We start from the raw sequence: 26,536 nt of genomic DNA, 5'->3' as shown, positions 1-26,536 counted from the left end.
TGCTCATCTAAAGACTTCACCAAAAGAGTAAAAAGACCACTTACAGACTGGGAAAGAATATTCAGCTATGACATCTCAGACCAGCGCCTGATCTCTAAAATCTACATGATTCTGTCAAAACTCAACCACAAAAAGACAAACAACCCAATCAAGAAGTGGGCAAAGGATATGAACACACATTTCACTAAAGAAGATATTCAGGCAGCCAACAGATACATGAGAAAATGCTCTCAATCATTAGCCATTAGAGAAATGCAAATTAAAACTACGTTGAGATTCCATCTCACACCAACAAGGCTGGCATTAATTCAAAAAACACAAAATAATAAATGTTGGAGAGGCTGCGGAGAGATTGGAACTCTTATACACTGCTGGTGAAAATGTAAAATGGTACAACCACTTTGGAAATCTATCTGGCGTTACCTTAAACAGTTAGAAATAAAACTACCATACAACCCAGAAATCCCACTCCTCGGAATATACCCTAGAGATACAAGAGCCTTCACACAAACAGACATATGCACACCCATGTTTATTGCAGCTCTGTTTACAATAGCAAAAAGTTGGGAGCAACCAAGGTGTCCATCAACGGATGAATGGGTAAATAAATTGTGGCATATTCACACAATGGAATACTACACATCGATAAAGAACAGTGACGAATCTGTGAAACATTTCGTAACATGGAGGAACCTGGAAGGCATTATGCTGAGCGAAATTAGTCAGAGGCAGAAGGACAAATATTGTATAAGACCACTATTATAAGATCTTGAGAAATAGTAAACCTGAGAAGAACACATACTTTTGTGGTTACGTGGGGGGGAGGGAGGGAGGGTGGGAGAAGGTTTTTTATTGATTAATCAGTAGATAAGAACTGCTTTGGGTGAAGGGAAAGACAACACTCAATACATGGAAGGTCAGCTCAATTGGACTGGACCAAAAGCAAAGAAGTTTCCAGGATAAAATGAAAGCTTCAAAGGTCAGCGGAGCAAGGCCGGGGGTCTGGGGAACATGGTTTGAGGGGACTTCTAAGTCAATTGGCAAAATAATTCTATTATGAAATCATTCTGCATCCCACTTTGAATTGTGGCATCTGGGGTCTTAAATGCTAACAAGCGGCCGTCTAAGATGCATCAATTGGTCTTAACACACCTGGAGCAAAGGAAATTGAAGAACACCAAGGCCACACGACAACTAAGAGCCCAAGAGACAGAAAGGGCCACATGAACCAGAGACCTACATCATCCTGAGACCAGAAGAACTAGTTAGTGCCCGGCCACAATAGATGACTGCCCTGACAGGGAGCACAGCAGAGGACCCCTGAGGGACCAGGAGATCAGTGGGATGCAGACCCCAAATTCTCATAAAAAGACCAAACTTAATGGTCGGACTGAGACTAGAGGAATCCCGGTGGCCATGGTCCCCAGACCTTCTGTTGGCACAGGACAGGAACCATCCCCGAAGACAACTCATCAGACATGAAAGGGACTGGTCAGTGGGTGGGAGAGAGACGCTGATGAAGAGTGAGCTAATTATATCAGGTGGACACTTGAGATTGTGTTGGCAACTCTTGTCTGGAGGGGGGTTGGGAGGATAGAGAGAGAGGGAAGCCGGCAAAATTCTCACGAAAGGAAAGACCGAAAGGGCTGACTCAAGAGGGGGAGAGCAAGTGGGAGTAGGGAGTGAGATGTATGTAAACTTATATGTGACAGACTGATTGGATTTGTAAACGTTCACTTGAAGCTTAATAAAAGTTAATAAAAGAAAAAAAAAAAAACCTGCAATATGAAGATGACACAACCTTGCTTGCCTAAAGTGAAGAGGACTTGAAACACTTACTGATGAAGATTAAAAAGTTTAGTATGGATTACACCTCCTCAACATAATAAAGACAAAAATCCTCACAACTGGACCAATAAGCAGCATCAAGATAAATGGAGAAAATATTGACTTTGTCGAGGATTTCATTTTACTTGGATCCACAATCAACACCCATGGAAGCAGCAGTAAAGAAATCAAACTTTGTATTGCATTGGGCAAATCTGCCGCAAAACACCTCCTTAGAGTGTTAAAAAAACAAAGATGTCACTTTGAGAACTAAGTGCACTTGACTCAAGTCATGGCGTTTTCAATCACTTCATATGTATATGAAAGCTGACAATGAATAAGGAAGATTGAGAAACAACTGATGCATTTGAATTATAGTATTGGTGAAGAATATTGGCTATACCAAGAACTTCCAAAAGAACAAACAAACCTGTCTTGGACGAAGGGCAACCAGAATGCTCTTTAGAAGCGAGAATAGACACATTTCATCTTATGTACTTTGGCCATGTTATCAGGAGGGACCAGTCCCTGGAGACAGATATGCTTGGTAAAGTAAAGGGCAGTGAAAAAGAGGAAGACCTTCAATGAGATGGATTGATGCAGTGTCTGCAATAATGGGCTCAAACGTCCTACCATTGTGAGGATGGCACAGGACCCAGCAACGTTTTTCTTCTGTCACAGATAGGGTCACTATGAGTTGGAGCTGACTCGACAGCACCTAACAACAGCAACAGAGGGCAGGGGAGGAGAATCTCTGTGCTGTGAGCCAATGTATGAAGGCCTCTACAAGTAAGGTCAATGGATGCTTACGTGGAAGATCTGTGTGGCAATCTCAATCATGGCAACCAAGTACACTGTACAGATTTATACATGCCGTGCCGCAAAAAATCTTGGGAGTGAGCTGACTTATAGAGTGAACAAAATTTTAATAAAATAAAATTTTCTTTATGCTTAAGCGCATGAGAAAATCAACAAAGATCAATCACCCAATATTCACTAGATCATTCTTTACAGTTTGGTTTTAGAAACTGTATGTTAGAAACATAACTTTCACCTATAACAAAGATCTATGAATGAACTAACCTATTCAGTGTCTATTTATTTCATGTTCATCATAAGAACTTTGAATGATGTTGGTCTGTCATTGGACTCAGGCATTCGTTAAGTCCCAGTACCAGAAAAAACAAACATTTATTTCAAACTACAGAAGGTTTTATTTCAGGGTATCATAGAGTCTTCAAGATGTAGAGACAAATGAGTTGACCTTTTTATTTTTTTTTCCCCTGGAGTTCATATTCCCAGAGAAATTTGAGAAATATAGTTATAGCAAGAGCCCCTCTCTCCATAAAAGAACAGAGAATTTTACACAGCAAGAAACTTGATGTGACCTGTGATGAACTACTGAAATCAGATATGGATCCATTTGGGATTGGGGAAGAATATGGAATGTGGAGAAAACTAATTAAGAAGCTGAGTGTTGTAACTCTATATGAAACGGTTGAGAATAAGGTCTTCCGCATGCCCTAGTTCTGAAAGGCATAATTGTATTTCTTTATTTGGCACTTCCATTCTTTAAATGAAGGAGGAAGTTAAAAAAAAAAAATGGCTTACATGTTATTTTTTTTTCTTATTTTTCTCATAAAAGTCATAAAATAACATGGGCATAATTACATGTAAAACAAGAAAAATGATGCTATCAATAGAGTTTCACAAATTTATTAACTACCCTTAGTTTGAGGAATGTACAAGGCTGTGTGTCACACTTCTGAAACCTTGGAAAAATATTCAAATTGATTGAGAGTCACCTACACCATTTGGCTCAAACTCTTCAATGACATTGATGGCTGAGATGAATGAAGCAAGTAGGTTTGCTGTACTGTCATGGAACACTAACACTTTGTGTATCATTATTTAGAAGGCAGAAACAAATCCAAAATGGCCCTGATAAATGTAAAACAGGCATAAAAAAACAAACTTACTGTACTCTTAGACCAAAAACAAAAGAACACAAAAACCAAAAACGAAAAACGCGATTACCAATGTGGGAGGAATGTTGGATAGTTAAAATGTATACATTATGAATAGGTATGTGGTGGATCCCTTGTAAGCACGCTAACAGTAATATTAAACTTATTAATGGTCTTCTGCTATAAAAACATAGAGCCTTCAAGCATAATTGAATATTTACATTACCCAAAACAAAAAAACAGCGTTCCTGAATAAGCTTCCTTTCTTCTAAATTGATTATACATAAAAAAAAAAAAAAAACTTAATATGGTCTCAGGGAACATCTAGCTTGATTGGCATAACATAGTTTATAAAGAAAATGTTCTACATTCTATTTCTGTGCGTAGCACCTGGGGTTTTAAAAGCCTGGGAGAGGCCATCTAGGATACTCCACTGGTCTCACCCTTCGGGAGTAAGGCAGACTGAAGAAAACTAAAGATACAAGGGAAAGATTAGTCCAAAGAACTAATGGACCATATCTATCATGGCCTTGACCATAGTGAGCCCAGTACAATTAGATGCTGCCCAGCTACCACCACTGGCTGCTCTGACAGGATCACAATAGAGGATCCCGAACAGAGCTGGAGAGAAACTTAGAACAAAATTCTAACTCACAAAAAGAGACTAGACTTACTGGCCTGACGGCGACTGGGGAAATCCCTAGAGTATGGCTCCCAGACACCCTTTTAGCTCAGTAATGAAGTAGTTCCCAAGGTTCTCCCTTCAGCCAAAGCTTAGACAGTCCCATAAAACAAACCAAAACTAAAGGGACGCACCAGCCCAGGGCAAGGACTAGAAGGCAGTAGGGAACAGGAAGCTGGTAATAAGAAACCCAGGGTCTAGAAGGGAGAGTGTTGACATGTCATGGGGTTGTTAACCAATATCATAAAATGATGTGTACTAACTAATGAGAAACTAGTTTCTCTGTAAAACTTCATCTAAAGTACAATAAAAAATAAAATGAAAAAAAAAAAAACTTAAAAACCACAATAATGCCATATATGGAACCCTTGCTACGTGCCACAAACTGTGCTAAGTGTTTACCTCTGTGAGGTAGATACTACTAGCCCCATTTTACAGCTGAGTAAATGATGCTCATTGAGGTTACCTACGTTGCCCTGGATTTTACAGCTCATTAGAGATTGAGTAACTATCCTCATTCTTCTAGAACAGTCCTATGCAGTAGCTGTATCCTAAGCTACTCTCACCATTTCCCACTAGATTCCACCCTGTTCCCCTTGCTATACACTTTCAGGGTCTTTTCTGCATTTGCCCAAGGCTTTTGACCCTCATGGCTACAGGCCTCAACTAGCCCATGGTGAACAATGTTATTCTAAAAGTTAAGGTATGCCTTTGTCACATCCTGGGTTCCTTAACCCCTGGCACTTCACAGCAAGATTTCCTGTAAAATGATTGGTGCAACTCTAAGAAAACATAAACAGCATGAATACATAAAAAGTAACACCATCTCCAGTCTCTGTCTTAGCCAGAGTTTTACTGGCTCCAGTTTGTAAATTTGTAGAGAATAATGAAATAAAGAGTTCTCATTTATTGAGGACTTTCTTTGCACCAGTGCAATATAGGCATATTCTATATATTGTCTCATTTAATCCACAAATTAAGAAATAACAGAATTCTTCTTTTAAATGTGAGGAAAGTGAGGTTTGGGAGATGAATTTTTAAGATCATCTAGCTAATAATGGACAAAGGTGAAATTTGTATTCAGGTCTGTCACAACTACAAAGGAAATAATGCAGTTTAGTCCAGGAAACTTCCATGTGTCTGCCAGTTTGTCTTACTGTGGGGCCTTGTGTGTTGCTGTGATGCTGGAAGCTATGCCACCTGTACTCATATACTAGCAGGGTCACCCATGGCGGACGGGTTTCAGCTGAGCTTCCAGACTAAGGTAGACTAGGAAGAAGGACCCAGCAGTCTACTTCTGAAAAGAATTAGCTAGCAAAACCTTATGAATAGCAACAGAACAATGATATAGTGCCAGAAGATGAGCAGCACCCCCCCCCCCACTCAGAAGGCACTCAAAAGGTGACTGGGGAAGAGCTGCCTCCTCAAAGTAGAGTCAAACTTAATGACATGGTTGGAGTCAAGCTTTCAGGACATTCATTTGCTGATGTGGCACAGCTAAAAATGAGAAAAAACAGCTGCAAATATTTACTAATAATCTGAATGTGGAATGTATGAAGTATGAATCTAGGAAAATTGGAAATACTCAAAAATGAAATGGAACATAAACATCGTTATTCTAGGCATTAGTGAGCTGAAATGCACCGGTATTGGCCATTTTGAAGCAGACAATCATATGGTCTGCTATGCCAGGAACGATAACTTGAAAAGGAATGGCGTTGCATTCAACGTCAAAAAGAACATTTCAAGATCTATCCTGAAGTACAATGCTGTCAGTGAAAGGATAATATCCACATACCTAGAAGGGAAACCAGTTAATACAACTATTATTCAAATATACACACCAACCGCCAAGGCCAAAGATGAAGAAATTGAAGATTTTTACCAGCTTCTGCAGTCTGAAATTGATCGAACATGCAATCAGGATGCGTTGATAATTACTGGCTATTGGAACGCAAAAGTTGGAAATGAAAAAGAAGGATCAGTAGTTGGAAAATATGGCCTTGGTGATAGAAACAATGCTGGAGATCACATGTTTGAATTTTGTAAGAACAATGACTTCTTCATTCCAAATACCTTTTTTTCCCAACATAAATTTATACACATGGACCTTGCCAGACTGAATACACAAGAATCAACTTGACTACATCTGTGGAAAGAGACGTTGGAAAAGCTCAATATCATTACTCAGAACAAGGCCATGGGCTGACTGTGGAACAGACCATCAATTGCTCATATGCAAGCTCAAGTTGAAACTGAAGAAAATCAGAACAAGTCCATGAGAGCCAAAGTACAACCTTGAGTACATCTCACCTGAATTTAGAGACCATCTGAAGAATAGATTTGACACGTTGAACACTAATGACCAAAGACTAGATGAGTTATCCAAGGACATCATACATGACAAAAGCAAGAGGTCAGTAAAGACAGGAAAGAAAGGAAAGACCAAAATGGATGTCAGAAGAGACTCTGAAACTTGCTCTTAAACATCGAGCAGCTAAAGCAAAAGGAAGAAATGATGAAGTAGAAGAGTTGAACAGAATACTTCAAATGGTGGCTCAAGAAGACAAAGTAAAGTATTATAATGGCATGTCAAAGAGCTGGAGATAGAAAACCAAAAGGGAAAAACACATTCAGCATTTCTCAAGCTGAAAGAACTGAAGAAAAAAACTCAAGCCTCGAGTTGCAATAGTGAAGGATTCTATGGGGAATATATTAAACAACACAGGAAGCATCAAAAGAAGATGGAAGGAATACCCAGAGTCATTATACAAAAAAAGAATTGGTTGACATTCAATTATTTCAAGAGGTAGCATATGATCAGCAACTGACGCTACTGAGGCAAGAAGTCCAAGCTGCTCTGAAGGCATTAGCCAAAACAAGGCTCCAGGATCTGATGGAATATCAATTGAGATGTTTCAACAAATGGATGCAGCCCTGGAAGTGCTCAATCATCTATGCCAAGAAATTTCGAAGACAGCTACCTGGCCAAATGACTGGAAGAGATCCATATTTATGCCGATTCCCAAGAAAGGTGATCCCACCGAATTCAGAAATTACGGAACAATATCATTAATATCACATTGCAAGCAAAATTTGCCGAAGAGCATTCAAAAGCTGCAGCACTATATCGACAGGGAACTGCCAGAAATTCAGGCTGGTTTCAGAAGAGGATGTGGAACCAGGGATATCATTGCTGATGTCAGATGGATCCTGGCTGAAAGCACAAAATACCAGAAGGATGTTTACTATGCAAAGGCATCCCACCATGTGGATCATAACAAATTATGGATAACATTGTGAAGAATGGGAATTCCAGAACACTTAATTGTGCTCATGAGGAACCTGTGCATAGATCAAGAGGCAGTTGTTCGGACAGAACAAGGGGATACTGTGTGGTTTAAAGTCAGGAAAGGTGTGAGTCAGGGTTGTATCCTTTCACCATATCTATTCAATCTGTATGCTGAGCAGATAATCCAAGAAGCCAGATTATATGAAGAAAAATGGGGCTTCAGGATTGCGGGAAGACTCATTAACAACCTGCATTATGCAGATGACACAACCTTGCTTGCTGAAAGTGAAGAGGACTTGGGCACTTACTGATGAAGATCAAACACCACAGCCTTCAGTATGGATTACACCTCAACATAAAGAAAACAAAAATCCTCACAACTGGACCAATAAGCAACATCATGATGAATGGAGAAAAGATTGAAGTTGTCAAGGATTTCATTTTCTTGGATCCACAATCCACACCCACAGAAGCAGCAGTCAAGAAATCAAAAGACGTGTTGGGCAAATCTGCTGCAGAGGACCTCTTTAAAGTGTTGAAGAGCAAGGATGTCACCTTGAAGAATAAGGTGTGCCTAACCCAAGCATGGTATTTTCAATTGCATCATATGCATGTGAAGGCTGGACAATGAATAAGGAAGAACAAAGAAGAATTGATGCCTTTGAATTGTGGTGCTGGCGAAGAATATTCAATATACCATGGACTGGCAAAGAACAAATAAATATGTCTTGGAAGAAGTACAACCAGAATTCTCCTTAGATGCAAGGATCGTGAGACTGCATGTTACATACTCTGGACATGTTGTCAGGAGGGATCAGTCCCTGGAGAAGGGCATCATGGCTGCAACAATGGGCCCAAGGACAACAACGATTGTGAGCATGGCACAGAACTGGGCAGTGTTTCGTTCTGTTTACATAGGGTCGCTGTGAGTTGGAACTGACTCAAACGCACCTGACAACAAGAACAGCAACAAGAACAGTCCAGGAAAGATTCTACTGAAAGAAGACTTCAGTATACACATGTGAACCATCTCTTCATGGTTAAAGGGGAAGGAACAAAAAGTAAGAATATATTTTAAAAAATGAGTGATTATTGGGAAACCTGAGAAAAGATTTTTGATTGTCATGTTGTTTTAAAACAAAACAAAATGAAAAGCCACATACTGAAGTTCTCAAAAATCTTTGTTCTTAGGAATTTATCCCCTCCTCCCCTCCCCCAATACAACTGAAAAACTAGCAAATCTTTGTCTTGAAATCATAAGATGATTTAGACGGTCAGCTTTCTGAAGGGATTAGAATGGAATAAGAGCAGCTTTGAAAATAATGTCACAACTTTATTTTGCCCATGTAAGCAGGATTTGTATAAATTATATATCATATACACATGGATTTTAGTTTTTATCTCTTCAGATATTATTAGGCTTTATAAAATTAATTATTTTAAGAGAAAATAAATGTACTCTAAAGGAAACTTTAGTTTTATTGAGCTTCTCAGCTTACTTGTTTAAGCGTGCATATCTTTCAGTCAGAAACCCAGGTGGCGCAGTGCTTAAGAGCTACGAGGTTGGCAGTTTGAATCCATCAGGCACGCTCCTTAGAAACTCTATGGGGCAGTTTTACTCTGTCCTCTAGGGTCGCTAGCTATGAGTTGGAATCGACTCGATGGCAGTGGGTGATAGGGTAGCTATGAGCTGGAATTGACTTGACAGCAATGGGTTTTTTTTTTTTTTTTTGGTCTTTCAGTGAGTAAATTTTTTATCATCGTTTTATTTTCAATGTAAATTTAACCATGCAATAGGCAATACTGTACAAAGAATAGCAACTTGTGTTTTTCTGTGTACATAATCTTTTCTCCCCCCTAGAGAAAGTGTTATTTAGGTGTGTTTGAATTCCCACACACAAAATTGCTTGTCTTCTTGGGAAAATTTAATAAAAAGCTAAAATCAACAATAATATCAACAAGGCAATTTAAAATTTGTATGTGTTCTCTTTTTTATTATTATATGTTATCATGAATGCAGGGTTTGATGCATTTTCTGATAAAAATTCAATAGCAACTTCAGTCTGATGCGTGAATAGTTGTACTGTGAACTAAGCTACACATTGATATGGCTGTATCGATTGCTATTGACTCACAGAGGCAAACTGAGCCTTCTAATTTCTGCTTTGATACATTACCTAAATATTTTGCAAATGTCTACTAAAGTCTTACACAAAAATTAGTCCATAAGACATCAAGATCTGAGGAAATAATCTGAATTTTTAGAATTTTAAATAATATTCAAGTGCGCTCTATGGGTTTCATCAAAATGCTTGAGCCAGTTGGGATTCATAAAGGCAAATATTAAAGAACTAAAGGCTGAAGCATTTAAAAAGTATAAGGTAAAAAAGCAATACTTGTTTACTGGCTAAGAACTGTTGTTTTATTCTTTTTTTTTTTTTCCTCCAGACATAATAAATTTAAGTATCCAAAAAGCTCTATTTAATGATTCCATATTGGCTGGTATCCAAAGAAAAATTGCTTCACTTCTAAATTTCCATGACATAACTTTGGGTCTAATAGGAAGCCCTGTGAAGTACCATTTGTTGTTGCATCCGGCAGGTCTGCGTTACGTGCCTTCTAGACTGAGATTTGAAATTCATATTTCCTTTGGCCGGAACTTTGGAACGAGAGGCCAAAATGTACATTACTTACTTGTACAAGAGTTTCTTGCAAATATGCCGTCAGTTCCTCTTTGAGTCTTGGGCCAGACATTTTGTTAGAAAGGACCTTGTCACTTGTCTTGGGTAGTTAAAATGTAGAAACAATCTCTTCTTAGACTGATTCTTCCCATTTTGAAAAATTGCCACAGCAAATTCCCCAGTCTGCCAAGCTGGCAGAGTCTATGCCAAAAGCTGGAGCCCAGCCAGGCCTCAAGGCCGCATTCCAGACCTCTGAGTCAGCATCTGACTCCCTGCCACTCTGTCTTCCCTGTGGGAAAGCATCCTGTGCCACAAAATCAGTGTGAACCAAACACTGAACTGGTTGTTAAAGATCAAACAACTTTTATTTCCTGGATTCTTAGCATAGAGAGGAGAATATGGGAAAATTGTAAATTCTAGAAAAAAATCTGATACTGGGGAAATTTCTGTTCAAATTTGGTAGATTGGAGCCTCCCAGCTTTTCCGAGAGTAAGAGAGAAGTCTGAATAATTTTTTTGGCTTCAGTTGTAAAACACGGGTCCTGACCCCTTCTCGTCGTTAAAGATCCCATGGGCTCTTTTGAAAGGACTAAAGGGGATTAACCTTTCTGTTCTGGCTAAATTCCTAATTGGATAGTTGCATTTTACCTCCTTAAATTATCCCTATAGCTCCAATTGGATATGGAATTTTCACTTCCTGTCATAGGTGGTTGTAGGGTGTTACGACATTTCACCCCAGGGGTGAAACTAATTAACTTGTTAGTGAGGTGAAATTTAGATGTGGGTTGTCTTTCTTTTTTCTCCCCCTTCCCCACTCCTCCTTACTTTGGAGTTTAAAATACGTGGGAATCATTCCAAAGAGAGCAAAAGTACATTGTTGGAAATGCAACCACCCAAACCCAAGACCATGAGGATCTAAAGAAGGTAAGATAAAGTATTTCTAAAGCAACTTCACATTGCATTTTTGCTGGGAAAGTCGAGGTCAGCCATGCTCTGAGCACGTTTGCTAATAGCCCTTTGTGGAGCCTTAGCTCAGTATTCACAGAAACACTTAGGCCCAGGGACAGGGCCAAGGGGAGTCAATGTCTCTCCTGAATATGGAAGTAGGCATTAACCGTGGGCAGATTACACGTGCACTTGATTTGGAAAGTAAAGGTCGCGCATCAGTCTCTTCAGCGGTATTTATCCGTATTGAAAATCATTGCCCATAGAATCACCTTTGAACCTAAAAAAGCCACTTCACCCAAAGCAACCTTATGTTTACCTTGCATTGAGGAAGCCAGGTGGTAATCAGCTTATTTGCATTATTTGGCCTTTCAAAAATGTGATCTTAAATTATTAGCCAAGGAGGTATTCTTGGACCAACTCTATTTTTTATTCGTTTCACAGACTATTCCATTAATGGCTGCTTTTATAAGAAGGAAATTACTCTTGGAGCTTCTGCAGAAGAATTGTGGATTAATTCTTCAGAGACTGGGATATAAAGATATTTATATGACCAGCCTAATAATTTTGGATTAATTCTTCAGAGATTGGGATACGAAAATGCTGGTCATATAAATATCTTTATATCCCAGTCTCTGAAGAATTAATCCAAAATTATTAGGATAAAACAACCGTTAGAGTCCCTGGGCAGTACAAGCATGTGTCAAATGCTAACAGAAAGGCTGGAGGTTTGAGTCAACTGAAAGGCACATTGAAAGAAAGTTCCAGCCATCTGCTTCCAAAAAGTCAACCACTGAAAACCCTAGGGAGCACAGTTCTACATGACACACATGGGGTCGCCATAAGTTGGAGTCAACTGGATGAGAACTGGTGATATAAGACCAGTTAATAACAAGCCAGTCCAAGCCCCCGTGAACTAACATAGCTGCATTGTGGACCAGGTGTTATTTGGTGTACTGCCCACGAAAGTAGGAAGAAAATTTTATGAAAAAAAGAAAAGGAAAATCCACAACTAAACTAAAATACACTGTGGACCAAACTTGGATTTGCCTGTGACAATGCTGAATTTTACCTGAACTCTGTGATCCTGGAAAACAGCAGTCCTTTCAATTCCGGAAAGCTGTTTCCTGAAAATAATCTCCTTTTTCCTGACTGACTCAATAATGCTTGTGAGTACTCCCTTCTTTACGTATGACGAGGCCAAACAGACCCTCCAAATCCCATTTCTTGTCTCACAAATAATTGACTGAACTGCTTGTCCCCACTGATCAATCAAAAGAAAATATTTGTTAACCAAACTTTGGCTGAGTTTCCATCTTTTCCCCCAAGTCCGTAAACTCTGGCCCACTCTCAGCCTCAGCCAGCACTCTATCCTTTAAGGGCCCCTCCAAAAGAATAGGCAGGTCTCAGTGTAAACCATCCCACATCTCCACACCTGTTTTTCTTCGCCTTCTTTATTCTCATCTCTATAAAAGAAAAACCTAAAAGGGTTACCTAACTCTTGAGATGCTTGCTGATCCTATGGTCAGAGTGTTCTCCTTATTGCAAGACTCTTCCTCTCATTGTCATAGTCCCTGTCTCCTTTGCAAGAGCTTGTTCTGTTTGTTTGTTTGTTTTCTAACTAAAGCCTCTGCCTATCTAAGTCTGAGGAGCCCTGATGACACGGTGGTTAAAGTACTCAGCTGCAAACCAAAAGGTCAGTGTTTTGAAACCACCAGCCACTCTGCAACGGAAAGATGTGGCAGTCTGCTTCCATAAAGTTTTATAGTTGGCATTTAGGACCCCAGGCGCCACAATTCAAAATGGGATGCAGAATGTTTTCATAATAGAATTATTTTGCCTGTTGACTTAGAAGTCTCCTCAAACCATGTTCCCCAGACCCCAGCCCCTGCTCCGCTGACCTTTGAAGCTTTCATTTTATCCCGGAAACCTCTTTGCTTTTAGTCCAGTCCAATGGAAACCCTGTGGGGCACTTCTGCTATGTCCTACAGTGTCGCTATGCATCGGAATCAACTTGATGGCAGTAGATTTGCTTTTGGGAATCTTGCTAAAAATGTAGATGCTGATTCAGTATATCTGGCATGGAAATGCAATTTTCACCAGGGGATCTAACCAGAAAGAACTGATCCAAAGCCCTGGTTCGAACCACCAACCTTTCGGTGAGCGGCCGAATGCTGACCCGTTGTGCCACCAGGGCTTTTTTTTTCTTCTCTATTTATCAATGATCAAGTCAGTTACTAATCAATTTCCAAAAAAGAAAAGCTTAAATTTATTCTTTTTTTTTTTTAATTTTTATTAAGCTTCAAGTGAACATTTAGCATTCCAATCAGTCTGTCACATGTAGTTTTACATACATCATACTCCCTTCTCCCACTTGCTCTCCCCCTATTGAGTCAGCCCTTTCAGTCTCTCGTTTCGTGCCAATTTTGCCATCTTCCCTCTCTCTCTATCTTCCCATCCCCCCTCCAGTCAAGAGTTGCCAACACACTATCCAGTGTCCCCCTAATTTAATTGGCTCACTCTTCATCAGCATCTCTCTCTCCTCCGCTGACCAGTCCTTTTCATGCCTGATGAGTTGTCTTCGGGGATGGTTCCTGACCTGTGCCATCAGAAGTTCTGGGGAGCATTGTCTCTGGGATTCCTCTAGTCGCAGTCATATCATTAGGTATGATCTTTTTATGAGAATTTGGGGTCTGTATCCCATTGGCCTCCTGCTCCCTCAGGAGTTCTCTATTGTGCTCCCTAGCAGGGCAGACATCGATTGTGGCCGGGCACCAACTAGTTCTTCTGGTCTCAGGATAATGTAGGTCTCTGGTTCATGTGGCCCTTTCTGTCTCTTGGGTTCTTAGTTGTCGTGTCGCCTTGGTGTTCTTCCTTTGCCTTTGCTCCAGGTGAGTTGAGACCAATTGATGTATCTTAGATGGCCGCTTGTTGGCATTTAGGACCCCAGGCGCCACAATTCAAAGTGGGATGCAGAGTGTTTTCATAATAGAATTGTTTTGCCCATTGACTTAGAAGTCCCCTCAAACCATGTTCCCCAGACCCCAGCCCCTGCTCCGCTGACCTTTGAAGCTTTCATTTTATCCCGGAAACCTCTTTGCTTTTAGTCCAGTCCAATTAGGCTGACCTTCCACGTATTGTGTGTTGTCTTTCCCCTCACCCAAAGCAGTTCTTATCTACTGATTGATCAATAAAAAACCCTCTCCCTCCCTCCCTTCCTCCCCCCTTTCTAACCACAAAAGTATGTGTTCTTCTCCGTTTTTTTCTATTTCTCAAGATCTTATAATAGTGGTCTTACACAATATTTGTCCTTTTGCCTCTGACTCATTTCGCTCAGTATAATGTCTTCCAGATTCCTCCATGTTATGAAATGTTTCAGAGATTCGTCACTGTTTATCGATGCATAGTATTCCATTGTGTGAATATACCACAATTTATTTACCCATTCATCCGTTGACAGACATCTTGGTTGCTTCCAGCTTTTTGCTATTGTAAACAGAGCTGCAATAAACATGGGTGTGCATATGTCTGTTTGTGTGAAGGCTCTTGTATCTCTAGGGTATATTCCGAGGAGTGGGATTTCTGGGTTGTATGGTAGTTCTATTTCTAACTGTTTAAGATAACGCCAGATGGATTTCCAAAGTGGTTGTACCATTTTACAATCCCACCAGCAGTGTATGAGAGTTCCAATCTCTCCGCAGCCTCTCCAACATTTATTATTTTGTGTTTTTTGGATTAATGCCAGTCTAGTTGGTGTGAGATGGAATCTCATCGTAGTTTTAATTTGCATTTCTCTAATGGCTAATGATCGGGAGCATTTTCTCATGTATCTGTTGGCTGCCTGAATATCTTCTTTAGTGAAATGTGTGTTCATATCCTTTGCCCACTTCTTGATTGGGTTGCTTGTCTTTTTGTGGTTGAGTTTTGACAGAATCATGTAGATTTTAGAGATCAGGCGCTGGTCTGAGATGTCATAGCTGAATATTCTTTCCCAGTCTGTAGGTGGTCTTTTTACTCTTTTGGTGAAGTCTTTAGATGAGCATAGGTGTTTGATTTTTAGGAGCTTCCAGTTATCGGGTTTCTCTTCATCATTTTTGGTAATGTTTTGTATTCTGTTTATGCCCTGTATTAGGGCTCCTAGGGTTGTCCCTATTTTTTCTTCCATGATCTTTATCGTTTTAGTCTTTATGTTTAGGTCTTTGATCCACTTGGAGTTAGTTTTTGTGCATGGTGTGAGCTATGGGTCCTGTTTCATTCTTTTGCAAATGGATATCCAGTTATGCCAGCACCATTTGTTAAAAAGACTATCATTTCCCCAATTGACTGACACTGGTCCTTTGTCAAATATCAGCTGCTCATACATGGATGGATTTATATCTGGGTTCTCAATTCTGTTCCATTGGTCTATGTGCCTGTTGTTGTACCAGTACCAGGCTGTTTTGACTACTGTAGCTGTATAATAGGTTCTGAAATCAGGTAGAGTGAGGCCTCCCACTTTCTTCTTCTTTTTCAGTAATGCTTTGCTTATCCGGGGGTTCTTTCCCTTCCATATGAAATTAGTGATTTGTTTCTCTATCCCCTTAAAATATGACTTTGGTATTTGGATTGGAAGAGCGTTATATGTATAGATGGCTTTTGGTAGAATAGGCATTTTTACCATGTTAAGTCTTCCTATCCATGAGCAAGGTATGTTCTTCCACTTAAGTATGTCCTTTTGAATTTCTTGTAGCAGAGTTTTATAGTTTTCTTTGTATAGGTCTTTTACATCCTTGGTAAGATTTATTCCTAAGTACCTTATCTTCTTGGGGGCTACTGTGAATGGTATTGATTTGGTTATTTCCTCTTCGCTGTTCTTTTTGTTGATGTAGAGGAATCCAAGTGATTTTTGTATGTTTATTTTATAACCTGAGACTCTTCCAAACTCTTCTATTAGTTTCAGTAGTTTTCTGGAGGATTCTTTAGGGTTTTCCATGTATACGATCATGTCATCTGCAAATAGTGATAGCTTTACTTCCTCCTTGCCAATCTGGATATCCTTTATTTCTTTGTCTAGCTAATTGCCCTGGCTAGGACTTCAAGTATGATGTTGAATAAGAGTGGTGATAAAGGACATCCTTGTCTGGTTCCCGTTCTCAGGGAAAATGCTTTCAGGTTCTCTCCATTTAGAGTGATATTGGCTGTTGGCTTTGCATAGATGCCCTTTATTATGTTGAGGAATTTTCCTTCAATTTCTATTTTGGTAAGAGTTTTTATCATAAATGGGTGTTGAACTTTGTCAAATGCCTTTTCTGCATCAATGGATAAGATCATGTGGTATTTATCTTTTGTTTTATTTATGTGATGGATTACATTAATGGTTTTTCTGATATTAAACCAGCCTTGCATACCTGGTATAAATCCCACTTGATCATGGTGAATTATTTTTTTGATGTGTTGTTGGATTCTATTGGCTAGAATTTTGTTGAGGATTTTTGCATCTATGTTCATGAGGAATATAGGTCTAAAATTTTCTTTTTTTTGTAATGTCTTTACCTGGTTTTGGTATCAGGGAGATGGTAGCTTCATAGAATGAGTTGGGTAGTATTCCGTCTTGTTCTATGCTTTGAAATACCTTCAGTAGTAGTGGTGTTAAGTCTTCTCTGAAGGTTTGGTAGAACTCTGCAGTGAAGCCGTCTCGGCCAGGACTTCTTTTTGTTGGAAGTTTTTTGATTACCGTTTCAATCTCTTTTTTTGTTATGGGTCTATTTAGTTGTTCTGCTTCTGAATGTGTTAGTTTAGGTAGGTAGTATTTTTCCAAGAATTTATCCATTTCTTCTAGGTTTTCAAATTTGTTAGAGTACAATTTTATGTAGTAATCTGAAATGATTCTTTTAATTTCATTTGGCTCTGTTGTGATGTGGTCCTTCTCGTTTCTTATTCGGGTTATTTGTTTCCTTTCCTGTTTTTCTTTAGTCAGTCTAGCCACTGGTTTATCAGTTTTGTTAATTTTTTCAAAGAACCAGCTTTTGGCTTTGTTAATTTTTTCAATTGTTTTTCTGTTCTCTAATTCATTTAGTTCAGCTCTAATTTTTAGTATTTGTTTTCTTCTGGTGCCTGATGGGTTCTTTTGTTGCTCACTTTCTATTTGTTCAAGTTGTCGGGACAGTTCTCTGATTTTGTCCTTTCTTCTTTTTGTATGTGTGCATTTATCGACATAAATTGGCCTCTGAGCACTGCTTTTGCTGTGTCCCAGAGGTTTTGATAGGAAGTATTTTCATTCTCGTTGCTTTCTAAGAATTTCCTTATTCCCTCCTTGATGTCTTCTATAACCCAGTCTTTTTTCAGGAGGGTATTGTTCATTTTCCAAGTATTTGATTTCTTTTCCCTAGTTTTTCTGTTATTGATTTCTAGCTTCATTGCCTTGTGGTCTGAGAAGATGCTTTGTAATATTTCGATGTTTTGGATTCTACCAAGATTTGTTTTGTGACCTAATATGTGGTCTATTCTAGAGAATGTTCCATGTGCACTAGAAAAAAAAGTATACTTTGCAGCAGTTGGTTGGAGAGTTCTGTATAAGTCTATGAGGTCAAGTTGGTTGATTGTTGTAATTAGGTCTTCCGTGTCTCTATTGAGCTTCTTACTGGATGTCCTGTCCTTCTCCGAAAGTGGTGTGTTGAAGTCCCCTACTATAAATGTGGAGGTGTCTATCTCACTTTTCAATTCTGTTAAAATTTGATTTATGTATCTTGCAGCCCTGTCATTGAGTGCGTAAATATTTAATATGGTTATGTCTTCCTGATCAATTGTCCCTTTTATCATTATATAGTGTCCTTCTTTATCCTTTGTGGCGGATTTAAGTCTAAAGTTTATTTTGTCAGAAATTAATATCACTACTCCTTTTTTGCTTATTGTTTGCTTGATATATATTTTTTCATCCTTTGAGTTTTAGTTTGTTTGTGTCTCTAAGTCTAAGGTGTGTCTCTTGTAGGCAGCATATAGATGGATTGTGTTTCTTTATCCAGTCCGTGACTCTCTGTCTCTTTATTGGTGCATTTAGTCCATTTACATTCAGGGTAATTATAGATAAATAAGTTTTTAGTGCTGTCATTTTGATGCCTTTTCATGTGTGTTGTTGGCCATTTCATTTTTCCACATGCTTTTTTGTGCAGAGACGTTTTTCTTAGTAGCTTGTGAGATTCTCATTTTCATAATGTTTAACTTTACGTTTGTTGGGTCGTTACGTTTTTCTTGAGTTATGGAATTGATATTCCTTTTTGTGGTTACCTTATTATTTACCCCTATTTTTCTAAGTAAAAACCTAACTTGTATTGTTCTATATCGCCTTGTATCACTCTCCATCTGGCAGTTCAATGCCTCCTATATTTAGTCCCTCTTTTTGATTATTGTGATCGTTTATCTATTGATTTCCATGATTTCCTGTTATGTGTATTATTTTGTTTATTTTTTTTTTTTTAGAATTAATCTTACTTTGTTTGTTTTTGTGCTTTCCCTATTTGAGTTGTGTTGATATCAGGACGTTCTGTTTTGTGACCTTGTATTGTGCTGGTATCTGATATTATTGGTCATCAGGCCAAACCATCTCCTTAAGCATTTCTTCCAGTCTTGGTTTAGTTTTTGCAAATTCTCTAAACTTGTGTTTATCTGTAAATATCTTAATTTCTCCTTCATATTTCAGAGAGAGTTTTGCTGGATATATGAGCCTTGGTTGGCAGTTTTTCTCCTTCAGTGCTCTGTATACATCGTCCTATTCCCTTCTTGCCTGCATGGTTTCTGCTGAGTAGTCTGAACTTATTCTTATTGATTCTCCCTTGAGGGAAACCTTTCTTTTCTCCCTGGCTGCTTTTAAAATTTTCTGTTTATCTTTGGTTTTGGCGAGTTTGATGATAATATGCCTTGGTGTTTTTCTTTTTGGATCAATCTTAAATGGGGTTCGATGAGCATCTTGGATAGATATCCTTTCGTCTTTCATGATGTCAGGGAAGTTTTCTGCCAGGAGTTCTTCAACTATTTTCTCTGTGTTTTCTGTCCCCCCTCCCTGTTCTGGGACTCCAATCACCTGCAGGTTATCCTTCTTGATAGAGTCCCACATGATTCTTAAGGTTTCTTCATTTTTTTTAATTCTTTTATCTGATTTTTTTTCAGCTATGTTGGAGTTGATTCCCTGGTCCTCCAGAAGTCCCAGTCTACATTCTAATTGCTCGAGTCTGCTCCTCTGACTTTCTATTGCGTTGTCTAATTCTGTAATTTTATTGTTAATCTTTTGGATTTCTACATGCTGTCTCTCTATGGATTCTTGCAACTTATTAATTTTCCCACTATGTTCTTGAATAACCTTTTTGAGTTCTTCAACAGTTTTATCAGTGTGTTCCTTGGCTTTTTCTGCAGTTATCCTAATTTCATTTGTGATATCTTTAAGCATTCTGTAAATTAGTTTTTTATATTCTGTATCTGATAATCCCAGGATTGTATCTTCATTTGGGAAAGATTTTGATTCTTTTGTTTGGGGGGTTGGAGAAGCTGTCATGGTCTGTTTCTTTACGTGGTTTGATATGGACTGCTGTCTCCGAGCCATCACTGGGAAACTAGATTTTCCGGTTAATCAGCTAAAAAAAAATGTAGTCAGATCCCTATCTGAATTCTCCTTCTGGCTCAGGGTATTCAGATGTTAATGGAGCCGCCTGGGGAGGGTGGGGGAGGGATCAGAGAGCTAGGCGTGTAGCACCACAGAATATAGAGCTGATCCCTGCGTTCACGCTCCGCCCCTGTCAGCCAGAATCCCGGCAGGACGGCTCCGCTGCTACTCTCCCCGCTCCAAGATCAGTCACTTCCTCCTGGGGATTTCTCCCTCCGGTGCGCCTCACCGCTCGCGTGAACTGAGTGGGCGTGGCCCTCACGAACAGCTGGGCCTGCCCCCGGGGTCTATTCAGGGGATTGCGCTCACACTCCGGCCCGCTCTCGCCAAATTCCCAGCGGGACGGCTCCCTGGCTGGGACGCTGCTCTCCCCGCTCCAAGACCAATCACTTCCTCCCGGGGGTTTCTCCCTCTGGTGCGCTGCACCGCTCGCGCGAACTGGGTGTACGTGGCCCTCACGAACAGCTGGGCGCCCCCCCCCCGGGTCGCTTTAGGGAAATATAGGTGATCCCCACGCTGGCGCCTTGCCCGCTTCCCGCCAAACTCCCAGCGGGACGCCTCCCCATTGGGACGCTGCTCTCCCTGCTCCAAGATCAGTCACTGCCTCCCGGGTGTTTCTCCCACCGGCTGCGCCGCTATGCCGCCCGCGCCACCCAGCTAGACTTCCTCCCGGGATGGGTTCCGGGGGGAAGGGCTGGGCCCCTTGTCTGTGCCGTCTGCCCCCCTGGGCTCTGCCCCAGCCCGGGCTCCAAAGGTCACCTGCCTGGTACGCTGGCTCTTAGTTCTGAAAACGATCGCTGTCTGCCCGTATTTGTTCATTCTCCGTCTCTAAGTCTGTGTTTGTTGTTCAGAGTTCGTAGATTGTTGTATATGTGATCGATTCACTTGTTTTTCTGTGTCTTTGTTGCAAGAGGGATCCGCGGTAGCGTCCACCTAGTCCGCCATCTTGGCCCCGCCTAATTTATTCTTTTATATAATCAAAATATCTTAGAAAATACATACCGTAGAATAGCTTGAAAAGAATAGAACAAAATGGATTTGACCATTTGTTCATTTCCCGTAGTTGGTTGTGGTTTCAAGATTTACTAATTGATAAGTGAGTCGGTAGAACTGACTGAGGGGTATAGCTGTGAAAATACTATGTGAAACACTAAATAATGATCTGTTAGGTCAGTAAAACAGTAGTGTTAAGTACTAGTGCTTAATCTTAAATACCTCTTCCCTATTGCTCCCCTGAGTGACCCAATTTACTACCAGAGCATTGAATTCTTCATGAATTGTTTCAAGTATTCAATATTGCATCTGTCGCCAACACACTCTCTCCGTCTAACACACACACACACAATTTTTGCATGCAGTTGTACGACAAACAAGCATACCTAAACTATGGCAGGTGGGGGTCCAGCCCTGGGCGCTGCTTGAGGAGGGACGCCAATGTGCAGTTTCAATTGGCCATTGCAGTTTCTATCACCAGCTGTGAGAGATCATTCAGCAATTTAACACTAATTGCCATAGGGGCTATTTTCTGTAGAAGCCCCTGATGACAAAAAAAAGAAAAAATTATGATAATATACTAGTAGTACCAAGTTGTCATTATCCTATGGATAAAAAAAAGTAATAATTAGAAGTATTACAGTCGCAAACAACAAAGCAAGACTAGCATAGAACATGCTTTTGACAGAGCCACAAACTAAGTATATTACTTATTGACACAGGATTGGCCACAGCCCTTTAAGTCATGACACTCTCTGTGATATCCCCAGTAAGTAAAATAACGCCAGAACAGGCCTGCTGGGAGGCACACGTCCTTGATTGACCTGCAGGCGAGGTGCTAACAAGGGGAATTAACAATGAGACCACCTGCTGCACTGACTGCCGGGCTAAGTGAAGACCTGAAAGCACTTGTCAGGAAACCATGAATTAAAATAATTTTCTGACATTACCGTCTGCATAATTTTACTGATAGGAGACTAAGATGACCTTTTAGCTTTAGGGCTCTTCTATTTTAGAAAAGTAAAGTGAAAGCAGCCAGTGGGTACCTGTTTATGAAATTTATTTTATCCAGTTATGGCTACGTAGCCACTTGTCTTTGAATTGACTAGATATAAATTCAATGATAAATTAACGTCACTTCTATATTAAACAAATAGAAGTATTTTATTTCTTAAAACTAGTCAAAGTTTAGATAGAAAAATTATGCTTTTGTTAAACTATTTGACCTAAAATACCATTTCATGAAAAATTAAGGATTATAAGTCAGTCTTTAAAATTATGGAAAAATCAATGAAGCTAAACTAATAAGCAACTGAGACAAAACATAATTATGTTCAGTTCACATTAAGTGATTTACAGGACTTAAAAGTACACAAATTTTTTTAATATGTATTTATCTGTTATCACGGTACTTCAAAATGTGTGGTAACAAATGTTGTCTTTCATACTACCTGTTCTTTTGCTTTATTTTTTGCTTACTTGCCTTTTATCTACCTCAGGTGAGCACGTATAAGACAACCTTTATGAGCTCTAAAATTCTCAGCATGTTTAAATTTAGAGATGTAGATTTTTAAAATATTTTGCTGAAGAACTAGCTGTGAAAGCAGGTTTTTTTTTTTTTTCTATGTCTTCATAAAATAGATGTTTTGTTGCCTGTTCTTTATCAGTCTTTTATAAACCTCACTTGGCGAAATCACTAACGTGAAAGAAGATTGAGTGTGTAAGGGTCCTTAGGAACATTCTGAATCACTCACACAAGCTAACCTGAACGGATACAGTCTTTGCCTACAAGATGTTAAAAGAGGCCAAAGATGTGAATGTCTACAAAATAAAGTACTTTTGTTAATGCAAAGAAGACAATGGTGCAAGGATGATGCAGAGATATTTATTGTGCTTTCTATATTGATGAGAGGAAATAGTTACAAAAGAGTAAGGGGTGTAGAAAGAGAAATTGGAAGAGAAGGAAATAGAGAACAGAAAAGTGGTGAAGTAAGTACTTCTGAGAGATGGAAGAATGAGAAAAAAAGAAATGCATTGACAAGAATAAATGAGTGAGATGGCTTATATGATCGATGCATTTGCAGGCCTTGCCACCTATCTCCCAGAAAGACCTAAGAATACCTGAATCAGTAATTGTTGTTCCTGGCTCTGGATTCCCTCCTCTTCATAACTCCTTCTTCAAAAACTTCAGAGAGCCCCTAAAACCACTGTTTTCTGTTACTAAATCTCTATTCATAAGATGCAAAGGTAACAGAGTACCAGAGCCAACATTCTTTTCTAGTTGGCACAAACATCAATGCAGCCTGAATAAGTAGTTATTTATAAGATGCTTATTGACTGCATAATTTGTGCATACCCACAGAAAGCAGGGAAATAGCATATATCTGGCCACAGAAAGATATGCATCTTTAAAAAAAGCAAACGGTAAGCAAAGTGCGTTGTTAAACAAAAATATGAACAGTACCTGAAGCTTCAAGTTAATCCCGGTATGTAAGTGCCTTCAGTTCACCACCGAAAGTAGCCAGCCTGGGTTGTAAGCCTGGTAAATGCAAAGGTTACTGTGTTCTCTTTGGAAGTAAAAGAACAAAAGATTAACACTTTTAAAACCTTTTCTTATTTTCTTGGTTTCCAAATGATGAGCCTATATGTGATGGGTATTTTTCCTAAACTGGTATTTGGTGGGGATGAGGGTGGCAATAGGGTGAAAGGAGACTGCTTTTATTCATCCACCTTATGTATAAGTTTCTCTCTTCCCTTCATTTCGTAATAAGCCAAAAACCAAACCCACTGCCACTGAGTTGATTTTGACTAATAGCAATCCTATAGGACAGCATAGAACGGCCCCATAACATTTCCGAGGAGCACCTGGTGGATTCAATCTGCTGATATTTTGGTCAGTAGCTGTAGCTCTTAACCACTAAGCCGTCATTTCATAACCCAAAAACTCACTGCCGTTGAGTTGATTCTGACTCATAGCAACCCTATAGGACAGAGTAGAACTGCCTGATAGAGTTTCCAAGGAGCGCCTGGTGGACTCAAACTGCTGACCTCTTGGTTAGCAGCCGTAGCACTTAACCACTGTGCCACCAGGGTTTCTTCATTCCATAATAGTAGTTCTCAAACTTGAGTATGCAGTAGATTCTCTTGAAGGGCTTGTTAAAGCAAATAGCTGGTCCCTATCTCCAGAGTTTCTGATCTAGTCATTCTAGAATTGGGCCTGAGAATGTGTATTTCTAAAAAATGACCCTGTGATAGATACTGCTGCTTGTCTGAAGATCACACTTTGAGAAACACTGCCCTAACAGGGTGCTAGGCACTTGAGAGATTCTCAAACTACTGTTCACTTTAATTCAAGCCTCGACACGGCTATGGGTCTCAAGACTTACTTATAATGATAGAAGGAGGTTGATATAGCCAGTATTCAATGAAGAGTAAATGGAACTAGGGAAGGAATGGTGACCTTGGGTAGGAAACTGTTCTCAGATGCGCCGTGAGTAGGGCAGAGATGACAATTATTTATTCTGTGACTCACTATGTTTTCATGATGCTGGGAAATCAAAAAGTAGGCATGCTTTAAACTACAGCCCACAGAAAGTCTAAATTAGATTTCAGTTGGTTTTCTAGAAGAAGAGCACAGACAACCAAAGAGAACCAGCCCAAATCTCCCACGTACTCTCACCACTCAATCCTTCAATTATACATTGTTTGTTTCACACAACTACTCAGATATTCAGTCCTGCAGTTGTCTCTGAGTTTTCCTGTAACATCAGTTTTTTCCTGTTGTTTAGATCTTTCCCAGCAGGATACTAATATGCCTTCATATTTCTCATCTCCAACAAACAAACACAAACAACACCTGCCTTGACCCCATATCTCCCTTCACCTACCACCACCCCTAAAATCCTTATTACTTTTTACAGATTACACACTTAAATATTCCAGACACACCCTTCACTCCTCAATCCTGCCTCATTCACTGGACTTTCAAGATCTGTTTGACTTTATTGTCCCAAGCTCCAATAGGAATATTATTAACAATAAGAATGCATTTAACTTAATCCTCACAACAACCTTCTGAATTATACATTGCTATTACTCACTTTTTTTTTTTATTACTCACTTTACTAACACATAAATTGTTTCAAAGATCACACAGCCACTCAGTAGCCAAGCTCACTCCCTGAACTGCCTGTAGAGCTGAGCTCTCAAACACTGACCTATCCTGTCTCTTCCACCTCTAGTCCAGTCATTCCCATCCATTCCCTGTGTTCACCTACACTTCACTTCCTCAAAGAAGTCTCTAAGAAGGCACTTTCTGTATCCTTTGTCTGAAATGCTTTTCCTCACATAGGACTGCCTCAACTATTTCAAGTCTTTATGGAAACGTCTTTCTCCCTACACTTTTCTTTGATCATTCCATTCCAGCTTTCTTGGTCTTCTTAATTATGTCAACTAAGCTTCCACCTTAGAGGCTTTGCCCTTCCTCTTCTATAGAATCTGGCAGCTTTCTCCTTAATTTCATTTGACCTGTATCCTATCAGAGAGGATGTCTCTGACCAATGTGACTAAAATGCAACCCCACTAAACCCTTTGTTTATCTTGCTTTCATTGCGTATAGTGACACTTGATGTACTTATATTTATTTGCTTATTTTTTGTTTGCAGTTCCTAGCACATAGGAGGTGTTTTTGTTGAATGAATGATTGAACCTCAATAAAGGAGAACGTCTTGTAGTAGAAATATACTTTGGGCCTATTTTATAAGCAGGCAAGGGAGGGTTGCCTCACGCAGGTAAATTTCAGAGAGTTCTGAGAATAACGAACTTCAGTTTAAAATCAATAAAGTAAATATTTATATTTTCAGTACTTATTACTTTCCAGTAACTAAGAATCTACGCTCACAGGTATCCATATATTTACTATATATAAAATACACTTTTTTTTCAACATTGTCTACCTCTCCGTTCTTTTTAGTACCATTGTTAACAAGAAAATTTCCCAAATTAAAAGTTTGGGCCTATTCTGGAACTCCTTCCCCTCTCTCAGTGTAATTTTCTACCTCTTCCTTAACACACATTCAAACACACACCTATCCAGTATGGACCATATCCTGCTGAATCTTTTCCCTCATAATTTCCTGAATTGGATCTGTCTTCTCCATTCACACTAAGTCCTAGCCAGATGTCAATTACAGTATGATCATTCTTAATTGGCTGAAGAACATGGAACATGGAGACACGCTGTGGACAAGAAGACAATGCAGTGACACCACAAGGCCAGAGACAGAGTTAATCAAGAGCCAATGCCAAAGAAAAGATTCAAACAAACAGAAATCCCATTTGTCAAAGAGTGTGTGAGACCCTGAGACCTGCTGGGAGAAGATGGGCATAGATAATGAGTTGCACTGGCCGGTGATGGGTATCATTAAAGCTGTTCTTCTCTCACTGAGGTCCCCTTACTGAAACCAAATCTAGGGTCCCATAGGGTCAAGTCCTATCTGACATATTGAACTTATCTATT

General features: G+C 39.5%; 1 pseudogene; it reads right to left on the bottom strand.

The window, feature by feature from the left end:
* Window positions 1-26,536, bottom strand: part of LOC100669111 (small ribosomal subunit protein eS4, X isoform-like) — a 56,813-nt pseudogene that overhangs the window by 13,251 nt on the left and 17,026 nt on the right.

Source organism: Loxodonta africana, chromosome 15 (genome assembly GCF_030014295.1).
Source record: "Loxodonta africana isolate mLoxAfr1 chromosome 15, mLoxAfr1.hap2, whole genome shotgun sequence".
NCBI lineage: Eukaryota > Metazoa > Chordata > Mammalia > Proboscidea > Elephantidae > Loxodonta > Loxodonta africana.
Note: the sequence above shows the minus strand (reverse complement) of the source record. Positions and strands in the feature narration are given on the sequence as shown.